The sequence below is a fragment of the Galeopterus variegatus genome, unplaced genomic scaffold, assembly GCF_000696425.1.
Source record: "Galeopterus variegatus unplaced genomic scaffold, G_variegatus-3.0.2 Scaffold814, whole genome shotgun sequence".
NCBI classification, from domain to species: Eukaryota; Metazoa; Chordata; class Mammalia; order Dermoptera; family Cynocephalidae; genus Galeopterus; species Galeopterus variegatus.
Window position 1 is genome coordinate 126,762 of NW_007726925.1, and position 6,256 is coordinate 133,017.

Genomic DNA, 6,256 nt, shown 5'->3' on the forward strand with positions numbered 1-6,256 from the left:
AGCCTGCTGGATCTGTGTGCAGATGCTCATTCTATTCCAAGTATTTAAAAGATTACAAGTCTGATGATTCTTAGTGCTGTCAAGGTGACAAAAACCTATCCTTGGAGTTTTTTATTTTTTTTTACCTATAAAGAGTACGTTGAGATTTATTGGTTTTATACTCTTAATTGCTCTTATATATTTTAATTAAAAATAAAAGGATTACAATGAGACGTGCTCTGGCAACCTATACTGGGGAGAGGGGTGGCATTCCATGTCGGATATTCAGGTGAAACATTAATTCTGATGGAGGCCGGGGGTATTACTGGAGAAAATTTGTATAAATTGCTGGATTGGAACAATTTGCAAGACCTCTGCAGAGAAGGGTCTGCTTATTCTGTCCCTTGTTTTTTATTCCCCTTGCTCAAGCCCTTATCATTTCATTTCATCGGAATTGCACAAAAGCATCTGAAAGCCTTCAGTTTTCTTCCTCCAGTATGAGGTGGAAATCTTTCTCAGCTGTGGTGGACTTGACCTTACCTCTGCTCAGAAACCCAGTAGGACCTATTTCCTGCAGCCTGGTGAATGTGCTATATATCTGCCACTGCAAAACAGTACAACTGTGTTTAATTTATCATGTTTTGGTAAGCTTAAACTAAGTTTTAAATATTTACTTAAAGGAGGTGACTGACTCTACCGTTTGCTGGAACTTTACTGGCTTTAAGCACTGAAAGTTCCATGTCCTGAGAAACCCCTCAGTCTCAGGCAGACCAGGATTGTTAATCATCCTAGGTTAAAGAGAAAAGCATCTCACGCCTTTAAATTTTTAAGGGGGAAGGGATACAGGAAATAAGAGAATGATTAAAACAAAAACAACAGCAACAGCAACCACAACAAAATCACGGCCAGGTGCAGAGTTCCATAGAATCAGGACACTCTTTACGGGACATGCGAACATTCCAAGAGCAAGTGGATTGCTTTGGAGTGAACTAGACTGAAATTTCATTCTGCTTATGAAATAAGTGATAAGGGAAACGGTGTTCTGTCCCCTTCTCACCTACTCCTTCAACACACACATGAGCTCTGTGCCCAGATCCCACAGAGCAATTCAGCGTACTGGGTTGTTTTTGGGAGGTGGGGGTGACTGTCCTCAGAAATCTGTGCAGAGTGGGGCACTGAATTTTATGAATTTATGACTGAAATTTTATGTCATTTTTTGGAAATATTTAATTCCATTAGATAAACGTGATTTGAGAGGAAATAACTAGGATTTTTAAATTGATTAATTATTTATTTAGTTTCAGCTGTGGGCTTGCCCCACAAAGGTGGATGTAGTTGAATTGCAGCTCTGAAAGACAGGTCTTCAAGGATAGATGAAGGGGTCTTTGACAAAGACTGGTACCCTCATTTGGATATCCAAAATGAGCCAGTTCTATACTAGGGGCTGTATCTGAATGGCAGACCATCAGCTGGGGGTACCCTAGCCTTGGGTTAGATAATTGGGGTGACTGAATATAGAGAGAAAAAGCCCAATTCATGCCCAGACTTTTCTTTTTCAAATCTTTCAATTACTATTGTTTTCTAAAGTTAACATGTAGATATAACTAATTAATGCATCATTAATATTTATTCTGTTGTTGATAAAGAATTCTCTCTCTTTTTTCTTTCTGTTAAAGCTGAATCTCCAGGGAATTCTGAGCCCAGCCTGTGAAGATTTGCAGTGCAGGTGAAGGACCATGCAGGGGTGGCCACCTTGAGCCACAGGTCCACGGCTGCTACGGTTGCCTGCTCGCAGGGGCTCACCCCGAGTATGTAATCTTTCATGTCAAAGTAGAATTCACAGTTGCTGCACATTGGCCCCTCATTCTGACAGTAAAAGTCCAGCCACCTTGGGGGTTGCTTCCATTGCTGTAGAAAGTACGTGTCTCCCCTCCCCAGAACTGGTCTCCTTAAGAATTGACCTTTGAGACTGTGTGCTCAGTAATGTCTCTAGTTTTGCTTGGTTAAACATGGAAAAATGTTCCTCTAGATAGAACCAGCTCCCCATTTATTTCAGAGCATCTTGTCTCTGACGTAATGCCTCCTGGTTTATGGCCTCTTTGCACTGCCTTTGGAGTTGAGTAATGCCTGCTGGTGCACGAGGAACCGCCTACGTAACCACAAGGAAGGGGCAGCATCCCGGAGAGCCTCCCAGGCATCTGCTGGGAAATAGCTTCCTTTGTGCCAGACAAACGAATGCTTTTCATATTTCTCACAAAAGGAAAAGGGTTGCATGACGAAGGTTAACATAACAATCGTCTCTTATTATGATGATTTATGTGTGCATAACTTCAGCAGCAGAATGTCACCTAGGAGGTCTTTAATTGGCAGACTTCAGGGACCACAGAGGGAGATGACAGAGCGAACTCCGGAGAAATGAGAGTGTCGTCTGCCATTCCCAGCTCATCCCCTCAGAGGAGGTCTAAATAAATCTCAGGGGGAAGGCAGTCAACTTTTAAACTTTTTATTAACCTGATCTCTGCTAATGAAATACTAAGAGGAGAGATGATCTTCAGCTTCAGAGGGTCTGGGTCACGGGACATGGCAGATGACTGCGAAGGGTTCTTGAGACGAAGAAACACGAGTCCTGTGGCAATTTCCATTCAAAGACAACAATACTGAGTTTTGCAGTCTTTGTGACTCCAATGAGTCACTTGGTCTTGTCTTGCCACATAGAATATGATCATGTATTTTTAGGGATGTCAAAAAATATATTTTCTTTTGTGAACATATTCTGAGCCCTTGGATAAAGGTGTTGTTTTTAAATGGAATCGTGTCTGCTTTGGCACCGTGGTGGGTTTTGGATAAGAGTCTACCCACGCAGAACGTTGCTCACTTTCTGGGAGGTAGGGTTGCAAAGAAATGGAGAGGAATTTCTTTGACAGCATGGTCCTAATATCTGTGTCACTTTTAGGAATGCTGTGGTCTTTCTAAAATCATGATCGATGACTTTGGAAACATCTGTGTTTACACTGCCTCAGAGACTGCATGGGCCTTTCTAGGCATTCAACTCCAGCACCTGTGATACAGCAGTTCCCAAACTGTAGGCCAAGTTCTTTCATGGGCCACTGGGCTTTTGAAAGAGGACTGAAAATTTATATGCTTACACTATTTTCCAAATGATAGTATACTAAGAATACAATGTCTTTAAGTTATGTTCTTGCAGAAGCAGATCCTGTTACGAGGACTGGAGTGCCCATTGTTTCTTTGAGTGGAGATCCCTGGGAAGGGAAGTGTGATGGTTAATTTTATGTGTCATCTTAGTTGGGCCGCAGTGACCAGATATTTCGTGAACATTGTTCTGAATGTTTCTTTGAGAGTGTTTTTAGATGAGACTAACATTTAAAATGGTGGATTTGGAGTAAAACGGATTGCCCTACATTAAGTTAACCAATCATCTGAAGGCCTGAGAAGTACAGAAGACTGACCTCCCCCAAGCAAGAGGGAATTTTGCCAGCAGGCAACCTTCAGACTTGACCTGCAACATTAGCTCTTCCTTGGGCCTCCAGCCTGCTGGTCCACCCTGCGGGGTTTGGACTTGCCAACCTTCATAATCTTGCAAACCAATTCCTTAAAATAAATCTCTGTGTCTCCATATGAGTATACGCATGTCATTCTGGTTCTGTTTCTCTGGAGAACTCTGGCTAACACAGGCAGTCTTTAGATCCTTGCCCCTTCTGGCCTGGAAAGGGAAGGGAAGAAGCTGATAAAGGGTGCATTTAATGAGCAAGTTTCTGCTCCGGGCAGCTGGGAACTTTGGGAGAGTGTAGAACAAGCCTGAGTTGTTCCACCTGAGGGAAGAGATGGCAGGGTATTAATCCACCAACTCCTACCTGCCATTGCTGGAGGGCTGTCCTGGGGCATTAGTGCTCTAGTGCATGCTTGTAGCAGAACACCTTAGATGCATATGCTAGAACTGTGAGAACCAAGGGGGTATGGGCAGGGCGCAGAAGGCGACATACAAGTACTCCTGTGTTAGGGTCTGTAAAATTTTAGGCTTAAAAAGAAATTTTGTCCTTTGAAATGGTAGGACTAAACATTTGGAGATGGGGGACTCCTCAATGCATGGTTGCAAGAGTATATTACAGGCTTATTTTACGATATAGAATACTCCATGTGTAACTTTGTCACGGCTTAGTTTCACCTTGATGGGGCATGGTGCAGCACAAGTAACGTGGTCAATACATCTCTAATGTGAGCAAGTGGATCAAGAGTAGAACTAAACCCAATGTTGGTTATACTGTACCTAGAGGCACTGGAAGTACATGTCTGGAAGGATACAATTTACTTATTAGTTGAGGTAGGTGCTTTTTACTTCTTTGCAGACAAACTCTATTTTTATCTGAATTTCAGCTTACCTGCAACTTAGCTAATTTATCATCTAAATCTTTCAGGCTGATTCTGCTTTGTAACATGTGCTTTTATCAGAGGCTCTTCCCTCCTCCCCTCCTCGCAGCCTAGACCACGGGGCCAGTTCTGATGCTTCCCTGATATCCCCTCAGCCATGGGATTGTAACGCCCCATTTTTTCCACTGAAGGGCCTCTTCATCCTTACAGTCCTGACTTTTGTTATTATCTGAGAGGAGGATGAGCTTGCTATCTCACATTTTACATTAAAAAAAAAAATTACTTTGCTTATAGCCCAAAGCTCAGATGCTTCAGGGGTACTGGGTGGAAGGTTACTCTGCTTCCATGTCTGCATCTCTGGTGTAATGCCTGTGCATATCTACCTGTAAACACTTGGAATAGCTCATACAGAATAGGTGGTAAAATGTGCCCAAAGCAATAATTTTATATGTTTAATAACCAATGTGTGCCACTGCCTGCCTCTGCAAGCTCCAAAGGGTGCCATCTTTTTACGATCTTGTGGGCTAGGCGAACAAGCCCTTTAAAACTCAAAGTGGTTTGGGTGTTCTAATGGCCCTTGCTTTCCTTTTGTAAAAACCCATGTGTCTGTGGTGCTCATGTGCCACTACTCACAAGGTGACAGCGGTGATCAGAAACATAATTTTCAATATTTATGCTTGAAAATGTAATTTAGAAATGAAAGAAAGGGCACTTGTTCCTCCTTAGCTTGAAGTGAAATCATTGTTTTGAGACGTGTTCTTTATACAGTTAATCCGGCCAGTGTAATTTACCACGGCATGGCTGAATTGTAAGTCTGGTGCTCTATTCATCAAATAAGAATTATTTGTGCAAAATGCATATGAATTAGTGGGTGTTATGTAGTGCTGTGGTGATATGATTTCAGAAATCTGGAAAAGACAGGAGTTCAATGAGCTAAATCTGAAGCAGGTGTCACCTCCAGGAAACAGGGTCACAGGTCATGTGTTTAGGTCCTTACCCACTTGGTCTGTGGGGCACTGCTGCCAGTAGCCCATTGGGATGTGACCAAGGAATGTCAAAAAACTTAGAGGAGAAAACCTATGGCTCATCGAGGTATGGAGTTTGACCTCTACTGTGACTGTATGTATTTAAGTTTTCATTTTCAGATAATTTAAGACTCACAAAAAGTTGCAAAAATAGCACCAACAGTTCCTATGTGTTCTTCTCCCAGCTTCCCTCCAATGATAATATCTTATGTGCACATAGCACATTATCAAACTGGGAAATTGACATGTTATTAACTAAACTATAGATCTCATTTGAATAAAATGTGTATGTGTTAAAAATGGAATTGGTTTCCAGCATTTCATATCAGGGTGATGTCACGCAGAAGTAAGATTTGCTCAGCCTGAGCCTGTGTGCTGCAGCGACACAGCCAGCGTGAGCTGAGTAGCAGCAGCCTGTCAAGGAGGAGCACACACTGCCTAATTTGCTCTGGTCCTCACCTCTCCCTGTCGATATACACCCTATTTGCTTCGGTCATTACTTTGTTTGCTGTGCCCCTGTAGGTATTAGAGTTTGCGACCCCTGTAATAATGACTGCAAGTCCCCCCCTGGTAGCTGGGGGCTGAGAAGCAATACTATTGCAGAAGGGCTTCTGCTTTCAGGAGTGGACAACTCTGGGTCTGGCTGCCCAGCAGAGGAATTCTCTTTGGGTAGCTGTGGGTTTTCTCTGTACGGTACACAGATGTGGTGGATAATGGGACAAGTCACTGCTCATGGTGTGTTCAAGAGACGTGGCAGGTGCTCATGGCCACATTGCAGATGCCCAGAATTTCTACTAAAAACATCTGGTATTGCTGGAGCAAAGCTCACATTTTGGTCTTAGCAGAATCCCTTCCGGCTTTTGCTA